This window comes from Athene noctua, chromosome 1, assembly GCF_965140245.1.
Source record: "Athene noctua chromosome 1, bAthNoc1.hap1.1, whole genome shotgun sequence".
Taxonomy (NCBI): Eukaryota; Metazoa; Chordata; class Aves; order Strigiformes; family Strigidae; genus Athene; species Athene noctua.
This window is the reverse complement of record NC_134037.1, coordinates 165,439,905-165,454,407: the sequence shown is the minus strand read 5'-3', so window position 1 is coordinate 165,454,407 and position 14,503 is coordinate 165,439,905.

Sequence of the window (14,503 nt, the reverse complement as noted above, 5' to 3'; positions counted from 1 at the left end):
AAGGCACCTAAAATGCCTGTGCCTCCCTCTGCATGCATGACTATCTTTTGTGTTCCGAGTTCCTAAAAAACCTTTGCTTTAGTTTTGGGAAACTGCTAACACTCTCTTTGTCACAGCCTGACCTACGAAGTCCAAGAAATACTGGACACACAAAAGTTTCTGCGAGCAAATTTCCTGCCTTCCACCTGGACATGGGCACTCTTACCCCTGTACTCGGCACTGGTGAGGCCGCACCTCGATTCCTGTGTTCAGTTTTGGGCCCCTCACTACAAAAAGGACATTGAATGACTCGAGCGTGTCCAGAGAAGGGCAACGAAGCTGGTGCAGGGTCTGGAGCACAGGTCCTACGGGGAGCAGCTGAGGGAACTGGGGGTGTTTAGTCTGGAGAAGAGGAGGCTGAGGGGAGACCTCATCGCCCTCTACAGCTACCTGAAAGGAGGGTGCAGAGAGCTGGGGATGAGCCTCTTTAACCAAGTAATAAGCGATAGGACAAGAGGGAATGGCCTCAAGTTGCTCCAGGGAAGGTTTAGACTAGATATTAGGAAGCATTTCTTTCCAGAAGGGGTTGTTAGGTGTTGGAATGGGCTGCCCAGGGAGGTGGTGGAGTCCCCATCCCTGGAGGTGTTTAAGAGTTGAGTCGACAGCGCTGAGGGATCTGGTGTAGTTGGGAACTGTCAGTGTTAGGTTAACGGTTGGACTAGATGATCTTCAAGGTCTTTTCCGACCTAGATGATTCTGTGACATTTTCCCACGGAAAATGGGAAACAAAGGGAGGGCTGGGGCTTACACCTCTGCCCACACAGCTGCTGCACATCACATCGCTCACCAGCTGTCCTCAGGACAGTCCTAGGCAAGGAACACACTGAAATAGAAATGTGCTGCTGTTTCATATGAGACCTGTGTCCGCTCCCTTCAGCCGTGCCAGTGAAAGGTTACTGCTCCCAGCTTGCTATGTGAGTTTTAGAGGTTTGCTTCTCTGCAGCTCTTAGCTTGCCCAGCTGTAATTAAAGCCAGGGAGACTTGAGGGCGTTCGGTCTCTGGCAGGACTGCACACTGAAAAGCACACATTGCACTTGGTGGGAGATTACACAGGCTAATGACTGGGAGGAGCACAAGGGGAATCAAAAAACCTTCTGAAATATCTAGCCCTTGTGCTGGAAAAAACAACCACAAGCAAAATACTTCTCTATACCTCTGATTCGGGACTGTGCTTCCTGTGTAAGTCCCCCCCCACACACCAACAAAGCATTTAAGCAGAGTAATGTAAACATATGCCTATATTTCATTAGCAGTAAATTTAAGTCAACATATGTCTACATGAAGTCAGGCCTCAAAAGTGAGTCAGGGACTCAATCAGTGTTGTAATTGAACTAAAATAATCTAAGCCTTCTCTAAATGCACATAGCTTTAACCTGTCACATCAAATGAAAATTATATACTTAAACTATAATCTTCTTGTTCCCTTAGTCATCAAAAGAGGCTAGATCAAATTAAAAAAAGAGAGTGTGGATGCTGCTCAGCTGGCTGAGGAGGAGGTGGGGCTCACAGAGCAAGACATTCAGCTTGAACGAACGGCTATTTCTGCCTCCCAAACTGAAGTCACCCCCAAAATCAGCTCCTCCAGCACCCTCACCCACATCGCTCCTTTCTCCTTCAAGCAGGAAACTGGCAGCTTGAAACACCAACTGCATTGGTGGTGGCTCTATATTGTCATCTCCCCTGACAAGTAACGTTGGTTGGATGTGGCCTTGCTAAGTGACAGTTAATATTTCCACATATGAGCTTGTTCAAGCATAAGGCAGGCAGAGATAAGGTCAGACTGCAAACACCCATCAAAAGATGCCATTGTTTGGTTTGGGTTTAGGTTTGCTGCATTTTGTTTTGTAGCACTATGAAAAATGTGAATAGGAGCTCTGTCCTTGGGTTTTTCTGAATGTGTGTGCTGATAAGACAGCTGTGGGGGAAGGCAGAGAAGCACTTGCAGGTGAAGAGGGTAAGTGATTTACAAGCTGCATACTTGGTGTAGGTATGGGATGTTTAAACTGCTTCATTACCTGACTGCATTGGAAGTATCAAGGCTATTCACTTTAATGCAAAATTAAATCTGATTTTCATATAGAAGTTTTCAAAATTTTTCTACATTGAATCTGCACAGATTTATTTTGGTCAGGAGGAGGACTTTTGTTGAAATAACAGCATCATCCCTTCAACAGGCAAGGTTTATGTTATAAAAGCATTAATAGCAGTGCAGATTAATCTAATATGAGGAAAATCATGACCAGTAAAACCTACTTGTATAATTGCAAAATGGTCACTACCCTCAGATTTACAGTATTATAATTCTACTGCTGCAAAACCATATATTTGGCAGACAGTGCAAGCTCTGTTGGTAAACTAGGCATACCAGATACCTCACTACCCATGAAGCTTTATCTATATAGCTTTATGTATATATCACACACACACCCCCCCACGAGGGGGAAGGTGAGAATAGTGCTCGCTTAATTATACCAAAATATGTAAAGTTCTACAATAACTTGTACAAACAAGGCTTAAATACCTCTCAGCATCAGCAGCTAACAAAGTAAGTGGGTGACCAGTGCTGTGTACTATTCCCCGCAGCTGACTCCTCTACCGGTCAATGCTCCTGGGGCTGCGTCTTGCCCTACTTTTATCTCTTGGAGCAATGAAATGTTTCCCCTGTTGACCTGCACCCACCCTGCATCCTGTGTTTCCTCCTTACCTTACTCTACCCACTTCTCTGTTGTGCTTAAATGAATCAGCAGGTGGGGATTTAAGCTGTAAGTAAACATTAATGTATTTTTAATTTAGTTATGCTTGTCTAACCACTGCCTAAAGAACAAGAGAAGCTGAATTTTCCTGTCTTCATATGCCATTTCCACTTACTGCCGCATCACGCTGATGGCTTCAGCTGCTCCTGGGTGCAGTTGTGTGTGGTGGCACAGGCAGACAGTTGGGACAGGGATGGGGTCAGGGAGGGACGAGACTGTTTCCTCCCTTTGCAGGGTTGGGTTCAGTACTACAGCAACATCGGCACTACCCTTCTACACCACTGAAAAGAAAAAGTATTAAGTGCATTTTAACGGGAGTTTGTGGACAGCAATGCTCCTGTTCAAAAAAAGCATGCACACTGTTGATATGAGTCCACGTGTTAATACTCATTCAGTTGCTTTGTGTTCTTGTCAGCAGATTGCACCTGGTTGGTGAACCTCATTTGTAGCACACTACAGCCCAACAAGAAGCCACTTATGAAAATGCTGAAGACCAAACAGTCATGCAAAAAACTCTTTGACAAATAGTTTCCTATAAGAATTTCATGTGGAGGGAAAAATCTTAAGCTGCCCATATCCGTTCACACCCTAAATTTGCATACCTGAATAAAGCTAATCAGTAAGAGGATATTAAAAAGGAATTAATAGAACTGCTTAAATAAATGAATGGGGCTTTAAAAGCTTTTTTAATTGATCTCCACAAAGGATATGGTGTTTTTAATATCAGCTTTGTTTATGCATGCTTAGTACCAGCTTCTACCCTTTATTTGTAAGCAAGCATGCTAGTAATACATGAATAAAATTTTATTCAGATGCATGAAGTGTTCTGATTTTCTTTAACATGCATCGCTAACAGCATTTTGCTAGCTAAGCCAAACTCTTACAGTCTAATTATTTCTGTATGGGACTACAAATAGGCCTTGCAAACTGAGAAGAACTTCAGTGAGTCCAGGAGTGCCTCTACCTCCTGCTGAAGCTGTGAATTTATTCCTTAACCAACTTGTAATCAGTTAACTAACTCAGTGCAGGACCTGAGACGTATTGCCTGCAACTCTTCATTTCATCCTGCATAAAACCTCCAATCTATCCTCAGCCTTTTGGCATTCCGGTTGTTGTTGTTTCCAGTGCTAATTACCAGTGGAGCTTGGAGCAATCTATCTGCTGAGAAGAGCTGACTGTACTTTACAGTGTGGTCTCCTAAGGACGAGAGCAGAAACGTGCTCATAACAACAGGCTCTTGGTTTGCACCCTGCAGGCTGGGTGGATGCTGGCTGTGCCCAGTGAAGGGCAGAGCTGGTATGAACCCACGGCCCCAGTCGTGGCTGGTACCTGCAGGAAGCAATGCAGCCGTGCCCTGGTTAGGGGCACCCCTCCACAGCACATGTTTTGTTGGGGGAACGCAGACCTGCAGCCAGCAGGGCCAACAGGCTGCCAGCTCCAGCCGTCATCCATCTCCTGGATGGATCTCACCTGCGCTTTGGTGGGGTTTGGCTGAACGACAGACTATCTTTCAAAAAGGAACCCCAGCTTGACATAAGGCCTGTGAGCCACACAAAAATCTTTTGCTTCTACTGATAAGCTGCCCAACTAGCCAACCATCCAAACTGTAGGGGTGTTTTGCCTTATTTCTTGCTATGTTTATGTTGTCTGGGGTTTGCATACTGCCCAGGGGAACTGCTTTGTCCCTCTGTCAGCAGACACAGACTGCCATCGAGCTGCATTCTGAGCTTCTTCTGAATAAGCTGCCCAAAGATTTCACTGCAGTCATCTTAAACTGTGAGCAGGTGAAGACAAGGATCTCACATCTACTGTATCAACGCAGCGCACGAAGCTTCCTGATGCTGATCATGGTGTGGGAGCTTTAGGCACTGGAAGTTTCCTTGCCACTGTCACAAGGACTCATTAGCCATAACCTCCATTAGCACCGTGCTGCATTTCTCTTCTGTGCTCTTTCCAACAGACCCAGGTTTCTTCCTGAAGATGCTGAAGCTGTCTTGCCACCGCAAGCATGAGGTGAGCCCTCCAAGGTGGCTCTCAGCCCTCCCTGTCCTCCAAGGATGGACCCAGCACTGTCAGCCACGGCACTGTGGGTTTTGGCCACCAGTCATCTGCATCCCCTTCAGCTTCATGGTTGGCCAGGGCTCAAAGGTTTGGCCTACAAAGGTGACCTACATAGAGCAGCCAGCTTACTCCTTAGTCCTTCTCTTGCTAGGCTGAGCGATCTGAGCTGATTACATCCCCTGATTGCCAGGTGATTTTCCAGGGTTTCGGTCCCATTAACTTGTCCCATTACCTTCATGTCCCTCCTTGAGCACAGAACCAGCAACCAACAGAGTACCCTGGGCAAAAGTGTACCACTGGTGCTCTTAAGTGCCACCACACCTTCCCCTATCGCTCCTGCTACAGCATTTGGAGATGGGCTTTGAGACGTATAGGTGTTAAGACACATGGCTTATTTAAATAAATAGTGCAGATTATGAAACACTGAAGTCATTAGAAAAGTACAACACGGCCTCCCCCTCACTGCCTGTGGCATTTCAGGTCTCTCCTGGAAGGAGCCTTCGCCACATCTCCATGAGGAGGAGTCTGGAGGGGCAGAAGCTGGACATGACCAGGAGTCACCATGTCTTTCCTGGGAACCAGTGACCCCCTGAGCACACACACACCCCCCACCCCCCCCCACCCCCCCCACCCCCGAAATGTTCTCTCTCACAGCAGGCACTGAACACTGCCTTACAACAATGATGATAATCAAATCACATGCTCCAGGGCTTTGGAATACGGAAAAACAGGAGGTTTTGGCCCCTGCCCACTGCACAATTAACTAGAAGTTCGTGGAGGTTTTTCATTTGTTTGTAGCTCTTTGCCTTGTCTCCTGTTTTGAAGAAAAAGAAAAAAAAGAAAAAGAAAAAACACTTGTAATTGGGTGCAGGACCATGGGCCACAATGGCTGCAAAGCCATAAAAGATGTGCCCTGCTCATATGCCCTCATTTCCCTTCAGGAAGGGGTTTCTGTCCCCCAACCCAATGACCTGACCTGGGGACAGGGAAAAGATAGGGCAGACACAAAGCATTTGTTTTCAGCCTGCACCAAGAGTTATGGCTCAGCCACCTGCCTTCTGGCTCCATCCTCGGTGGTCCCATCCCGATTCTCTTGTTATTCCCCTCTTGCATAAGAAACCAAATGATGGCTTGCAGGGCACGTCCATTCTGCGAGAAAATGCAGAGCCTCGCAGAAAGTCACGCACACAGGCTGGATGTTTAGCCTCAATCTTTCTTCTTCTCCCTTCCCGGCACCGTGTTTTCTACCAGTCATAAAAAGCCCAGGAGATGGGCAAGAGCAACCACGGATCTGTGCAGGTCAGGGGGATGGAGCCCGGCCACTGGGATGCTGGTTTGTAGGCTTAGCCTGGGGCTGTTGGTTCCCAGGAGCCCTCGAAGGATGGAGATCATCTGCAGCCTCCCCGCAGGGACATGCTACAGACAAGGCGAGTCAGGGCAGAGCTCAGGTCTCCTTGACTCCTGAAGGAATGGTGCTGTCCAAACAAGAATGTGATCCCTGGGAAATAATGATTGAAAACCAGTTTTAATATAACTTCCACTCCTTCCCTTTCAGCCTTATCTGCCTGCAAATGTCTTCTCAGCGCTGATTGATCTGAGTGCCGTTATCTGGTACATAGCTTGAGATGAAGGTTTTGATGGAGCTTGATTGAAGTGCCAGAAAACCATTCGCTCAGTTATGGCTCTGACAAATGGATCCCTCTGAGATGCTGAGCTTAATGTGGTTTTTTTTTTATTTATTATCAGCATGTTCTTGTTCTGGGCTGGTGAGAGAGCAAAAGCCAAGGGGAAGGTATCCAAATAGCGTATTTTTGATCTGGCTCAAAACAAAAACTGTCAACAGGAAAGTTTCAGGTCATATGTACCAAGTACACCAAAGCTTCCAAATTTAAAAAACAAAGTACTGTATTCTCCTCTTTTTGTCTCTTCTCTGCATTTTAAAGACACACCAGTATTTCCCAAAAGAAAAATAGTTCCCAAAACACTTCCAGAATGTTTCTAGACAGCTTGCAGGATGCTTTTCCCCAAAGCATCAGCAAAGGAGAGATCTGGAGCCACCTACCCAAATTTGCCAGGGGTCATCTCCTCATGGCCCGTGAGGACCAGGACAAGTGACGGCAACATGACACCCTTGGCAGGACCTGGGCTGACCAGTGCACGGTTGGGAGCAATGGGAGGTCCATCTTGCAAAAACAGACCTTGGCGGCACCCTGGGAGGTAAGATGAGCCTATCTTGTGGGCAGTTGCCCACTCTGCCCTGCACATGTCCTGTGGAGTCCTATATAGAGCCACAAAAGGCATATAAAGTTGTTAGACAAGTTTAAAGCTCACCAATACATCAGGTGCATTGTTAAACGCTCATCCTGGTGGGTAAAGCATGCCTTAGCAGACACCTTTGTCTTAAGCCTGGAGTTGCTCTTTGCTTTTACAATGGATGGCCTGATTTCACCAGCCTACCTGAGACCACACCTGCCAGCAGAACTGCACCAACACAACAGAAATTAAAACCAAGCCCAAGTTAAGTCTTGAGACTTGTCACCTGCTTTTCAGCTGGTGCTGAAGGCAACAGCATTGCATCATTACAAGCATATCATGGTTGATACAGGCTGTGGCACTAGCCCATACCCATGATTTTTGAAGAAGGATTTGGGGCACTGTGACACCATCAGGATGGCTCCTACACCGTTTTGTCCTGGAGCAGAAGGCTCCAAATCCAGCTGAACACAGCAAGCTAATCTGCTGTCAGGCATGGCATTGGTATAAAATGGGACACAAAGGAAATCTGATGCAATATTACCATCAAGATTGAAAATTCAAAAAAAAGTTCTCCTAGAAGCTCGACAGAAATGAAATCATTTTTGACATCATTCCTCTTTGAAATGTTTCCGCTTCGTTTCAAGATTAATTCCAAGAAGTGAAACATGTCTTTCACAAAAGGGAAAAAGGCCATTCAGTGAACATTTATTTCTTTAAAAACTTGGAACTGACCTATAATGCATTGCCATTTAAGCATCTGAAATAAAAAGATGACTATTATACCTTTTTTTTTTTTCCCAGGGAAACCTCATTTATCAGTACAGTCCTCCATCCGCCCACCTGCAACCCTGCTCTACTACATACTTTGTTACCTAAGAGTATTATTTGCAGTGATTTAGTAAATTAAGCAAAAACATCTGCTCCACAAATATTTATCAATGCCTTTTAAATATTTATACTTTAAAAAGAGTACAGGTTTTTTTTCCTGTTGGGAAAAGTTGGATTTTGGGGTGGGGTTTTTTTAAGCAAATGGCAATGAATATTAGTAGACAGATGTCCATCTTCCCCATGATTTCCGAAGTATCTGATTCACACTTGACATCTCCTATATGGACAGCTTACAACATTTTTCGTTGTTTGAGGGCTTGTCCTCAGAGCTGGTGGTTGAAGCACTCACCTTTAATAATGGGCAGCCTGAGAGTATTTAAGAGTCACTAAATAAAATAAGTAGCCGGTGGGACAGGGAGAAGGCCCTGCTCAAATGCCAAACTGAAAAGCCTGAATTTTTGTCCTCTACCACCTTGGCAGCTGTGGCTCAGCTCTGCCCAATAGCAGCCACAGAGTTCAGGTCTCTCCACAGTCAGGATTGTCACGACTTGCATATGTAGCTTTAGCCCTCTTCCACTCTGCCCCATGAAAGATGAGACTGAAGATGTGGACACTGTGGGAGTGTACAGTGTCCAGCTGAGTATTTATATATTTATTTCTGACTGCTCACTAGGTGACTTTTTATGAATGGCATTTTTTAATGATGAAAAGGATATAAAAAAAAAAAAGGTGGATATTTGCAACTCGATTTGTTTATAAGTGTTTTATTTTATCTCTAGTTTGTATTTCCCCCTCAAACCTTCTTTTTACAAGAGAATGAAAGCATGATCTGCCCTGCATCGGCTGTGTTGTGTGCAACCAGACATGGGGGTGTCAGCACCCACTGCAAGTTCCTCTTCTGTATGAGTCAGGCCAGGAAAACTGGCTGCCCACAAGTTCAAGGCTTATTAATCTTTCATACAGCATAGTAAAACATAGATGAGCAATAAATGTACCTGTCCTTGTTTCCTCTTGCCCGTTAAATCAAGTGCCTGCTTTTGGGGATTCAGGAAATGGAATCGTAATTAAGAAAGGAAAAATTCTTTGTTATCTGGAAGCAGTCCTTGTACTAACCACTGCAAAACATATCCCATAGCATTTTACTGAGAAAAAACCACCCAACCAACCAGTTGGTTCAACCCACAGCTATACAAAACGCTGCTCTGCCCAATGAAGGTGTTTGCCTGCGCACAGTCACAAAGGGCACCCCTTCTGCTGGTAATATTTAAAAGTCTGAGCATAAATAAGTATGTCAAACTCACATTTTCCTCTTCTGGTACCCAAGATCAAAAAATGTGCCAGCCCTAGGTTTGCCACCAGCCTCCTTTCCAGCACCCACTTGAGCATGGAAAAGCTGTGGTTGGGCAGATGAACCCATGCTTCTGCCATGAGGTACCCACAGCAGCCTCGCTCCCTCCATGCCCCAGGGTCTGCGCAGTCATCACAGGGAAATTAAAAACTAATAAAATGCAACAACAACACGCAACGGAATAGCAGTGCATGATGAATGCCTGACAGAAATGTGTGCATCTGAATCATCAATATTGAGCTTCAAATATTAAACCATCAAATCTTTGAGCAATCAGAGACTGCAGTATCTCTAGCTTGGTTAGTGTAAGGTTTCCACTTAAAGCATTGGACTGGGATGTCTGAATTTTCATCCTCCCCCACATTTCTAAGTACGTAGAGTTGAACTTCTTGTGCTCCTGGAGGTAATCATGAAGTCAGGCTGCTCGTTAATATAGAAAAAGACACCTGGGGTAAAAAAGAAAGAAAAAAAAAGTGCTGATGCACTTTCTTAGATGTCTTAGAAGATTTTTAATGACCAAACATTTCAAAAATAGATAGCTCAGCAGCTTTAAATAGGTACATGCTGCACTTTTCTGCTATATTTTGAACATTAACCCATAGCCTCTGCAATGTACTTAGTACACAGCACATTAATATGAAGAGACTTTTTAGGACCATCTATCACTTTCCACCCCACTCTGCAAGTCAGCTGCTTCACCATCCACACCTACCCTATATGAAACAACAACCATCCATCTACTTTCTTTTTTCTCTTGGTGCCCCCAAAATTTCACAGCAAGCTTTTGTAGCATTACGGTCAGCCACAAAATCACGACAGACTGAACAAGGGCTCAGGGCAGCCCCAACGAGTTACAGGATCAAGGTATAGTAACAGGCAACAGACCAACAGTTTCAGAGATAATCTATCTCTACATAATGGTAACATGACACTACAGGTCAGTAGTGCTATCATCCAGGCCGAAACAACAGCAAACACAGTAATTCACCAATGCTGGGCTAAACTTTGCGCCAGAAGAACAAAGACTTACGTGGGGTGACAGGCAGGCAGCTGGCAGGCAGCAAGGCAGGGCAGCTCCTCCGGATGGGTGGCTTGGAGCAGCCAATGGGCTCAGGGAATCCTAGATTCCCCATCAGATGGTCCTCTTCCACTGCTGAGCTGCAGAAGTGCCATGGGGCCACAGTTGGCAGCTCTCACGGCCCAGCTCTGCTCCCTGCACTGTCCCAGCTGCACAGGGACCCCAAAATATCCCACAAGGCAAAACTCACCCCACACCTCTTTTGGGGTTAGACGTTCCCTTTTTGGCACTGTCCTGCCCCAGAGGGTGTCTCTGAGCCCCTGCACACAAAGTAAAGAGAGAAAACAGTTCCTTTTAACAAAATTTCAGGCAAAATTTGAGGAGGCCATTGAGCTTTGTTTCTGTGAAACCTTTATTTTAATGAAACTTCTTTAGAGGAAATGACTCCTACAAAACAATTCATCCAACTCATGGAAAAAAATTGCTGGAGTCATTATTTTTGTCCAAAAGGCAGCTGTATTTTTTCTGCAAGTGAGCTACATCACTGAGAGACAAAAGCCTCCCTCTGCTCCCTTGGGTACACCATTTGCAGACAATTTCTTCTGCCGGGGTCTTGCCCTCTGGTGCCTTGCCATCTTCGATTGCAACCTGAGTGGCACATCAGTGGGGTGGGGGTTTTAATAAGTCAACAAGTACTGAACTTTTATCTTTACTAGTCTCACTGAGGTTAGGGAGAATTTGCCAGGTGACACACAGTTTATGAGTGATTTTCCATTAGCCCAACTGAGGCATTACCCTCAGTGGTGGAGTCTGATGAGGGCTTGGTGAGTATAACCCTCCCCTGCCACCTCTGAGGTCAGGCAGCGTCATGTGGAAACAAGTGGTCACGAGCCCCTGGCCTCACTGTGCAAAAGCTATTTGCTTGGCGAAGGCTTAACCAAACGTAAGGGACAAGTCACTATTCAAGAGTGAAGCCATCTGTCTGATAAATCTATTAACGCCACATTGCACCAGTATTTCCAAGGCTGCTTCCTTCCATGCAGACATCTGCAACAGCGCCTAATCTCAACAGGGAGCGAAGGAGCCGGTTTTCCTTCCCATTACACTCCATGACCCTTCAATGGGTAAAATATGGAAAAATAAGGGTAAAATCCCGGTTTATAGCAGGAACCATTGACTTCTTGCTAATGAGCAGAAGATGGCTTTACACTCACATAGGGACCTGTTGTTTTGGTGCAGGAGGCTGAGAAAGGGACATGGCAGCTATTGTCCTTGGAGCTGCTTCTTCCCTTCCTGGAGCAGGACCTGATGCCCAGGTGCCACCCCACTGGGTGATGGCACCAAGTGAGGAAGAAGTACTCGCTGAGTTTCTGCCTTCAGCTTCACATCTAATTTGGAAACAAAAATTATAGCCCAACAGGCCACCCTTTAGAAGTCTCTGACCTTCGTCTATGGCATGTCAATAAGCCTTGCTGCCAGCTTTTGGAACTCGGACTCACCCTGTGGGAGACTATGGGGTGGGCCTCTCTGTAACCCAAAGAGGCTTCGTCACCTCCCAGGGGATTATCTCAGCGCACATTTCTGAATCCTGCCTGCAGGCGCCAATGGGGATCAAGTGTCTGCCAAGCTCTTGTGATGTTTGAATAGTAGTGGACAAGACTTCAGCATGGACCCTTAAGACACCATGCACCAAAATACCGGTGGTTTTAGCATGAGTCACTTGAGATAAGATGTTAATGCTGACACTAGGAATAGGAACAGTCAGGCAAAGATGACTACAGGTTAAAAATGTACAGCTAAGAAAAGGAATGCAGAATATTTTGATAAGGGTATGTAGAACTGGTTGAATTCACTCCCTTCAGCTACCTCTAATATACTCCAGGCATCCCAAGGTAGAAGATTTCTATCAGTGAAACCCTGGTTGCTAACAGCAGCCAGTTTCTCAGGGAAAGTTCCCAGCTTCCTTGCAAAGTCCTGCAAAGTCTTGGCTGTGTCACCACAGGGAAAAGCCATGCAGCAGTGTGAAGGGGACCTGCCATTCCCAGGCTCACCAGCTGCTTCCTCACTTCAGGTGAGAGACGTCTTCAGATCCTGGTAATATTTCTGCCGTGATCCTATTTCTTAGTGTGCCAGGCAGCCTGTGCTGTACATTGAGTATATGCTGTGGTGCAGTCATACTCTCTCCTTGCTTTATTTTTCATGCAGTTCCTCGTGATATGTAATGTACAATCTGCAGCATGCATCTGCTGAAGAGACATTATTTCCCCTTCCTCTGGAGTAGTATTTGCCCTTCTCCAGCTTTATATTTTCTCTATTCCTGAGTACAAAACAACTTTCAAAATTTACCACTTTTAGAGATTCCAAATTTGGAAATTTTGCTGGACAAGGTAATGTCACCTTCTCTCATATATTGGACAGTGCAAGACCTTGATACCTGGAATAGCTTTTTGCCAGTCTTTCAGTGTGAATTTATCATTTTTAACCAGGGGTTCAAACATGACACAGTACCTGCCCCAAAGGAGGTGCCACTGCAGTGCTTTGCAATGTTACTCAGTATTCCCTTCACTTCTGAAAATAGCTCCTTAGCGCATCTACTCATCACATTTCTCTTTGCCACCACTGCATCGCATTACAGCTCCCTGTGGCTTGGAGACGAACCTGTGCACACAAGCCTTTCTCCTCCTGTGCCAGTTCTATGAGGGCGGGCTTCCAGCTTGAAGCAGAAATTCTTCTTTGCCCCCAACGCACATGATGCTGGTACTCCATACTGCCAAATTTTTTCTCATTTCTGTAGTTCAGGGTCTTTTGCTTCTTTCTGGGTCACCATCCTGTTCTCCTCCACACTGGCAATGCTCCCTAACTACTCACCAGTGCCAAACTTCCTCAGCACATGCATCTTGTGCGGGGGCCACTAGTTAAACACAGTCCCCAGTACCCATCCTTGGAGGTCTTTGCTACCTTGAGCACATCCCTGCCATTGCACGGACAGCTGCCCTGCCCCTCCTTCCCCACTGTCTTCTCCTCTCCCCATACTGGGAATCAGGCAGAGGCATCCTCACCACCTCCAGCAATAGCCTGGCAATACATCACCCACCTTGCCACCGTTGGCATGGCAGGGTGACTCCCCACCAAGATTTTGGCCACTTGGGCCCCCTAGGTCCTGCCAGAGCCACTTCCTCTGGCTCCTGCATTTGTCTGTGATGGACCACACCAGCAGCTACCCTGAAACCAGCCAAACGCTGGCCAGAAGCTAAATGTAATTTTCTTTTACTGCCTCTAGCTTTCATCAAAATCTGATTAGGAGCACATGGACGCCAGTATCAGACCCATTTAAGTTGGATGTAGCCAATCTTAATGCAGCACACCGCATCATTAAAATCCAGCAATGCTATAATCCTTATGGAAAAGTACTGGAGCACACAGAAAGCCAAAACTACTCTAACACACCACGCTCCATCATTGACTGCTGGGAATTGCTCACATGCAATGACCAAAAGATGCTTCCTAGCCCAAAGGGGATTTTTGCCCCCATTTTCTTTCTTCTTGCTTTTCCTTCCCTCCACCTCAGACTGCATAGGAAACATCACTGAGTTGCTGCCAAGCTTTCACACCTGAGATGCTGCTGCTAAGTTAGCTCTAAGGGCTGGAACAGCACCCCTTTTTTGGGAGCCGAAAAGAAGCACCCACCAGCAGCCCAGCGCTTTCCAGCTACACCCCACAGCCCTACACACAGACCTGATACCTGCTAATTTGCTGTGCCCAGCACATCAGCTGGGGCTGCTGCTGCCAGTATTATCATCTCTCCAGCCAGAGGGATGCTGGAAGAGGATGCATCACTTTATTTATTTCTTTGGAGCTTATTGTGGAGGCAATTCACTTCTGTTAAAATAAAATAGTAAGAAAAAAAAAGGAAAGAAATAAAAATCCACATGGTAGGGGGAAGGGAAATACAGTCTGGGCAGCAAAAAAGGCGGCAGTTCATGTGCTTTGTGCTGCCTGGCAAACCCTGAGACTGCTAACTTTATCAGGGTAATGCAATTTTGAAGGCTAAGGCCAGCAATAGCAGGCTCCACTGTTGTTCAGCATGCAGCTCAGGGTCCGCATTCACCTGCAGCCTCTGCTCTGCCCCATCAAGAGCTGGTGGGTGTATTTCGTCACACACTTGTACACAAATGCTCCTCCGGCATAGTAAGCCACTAT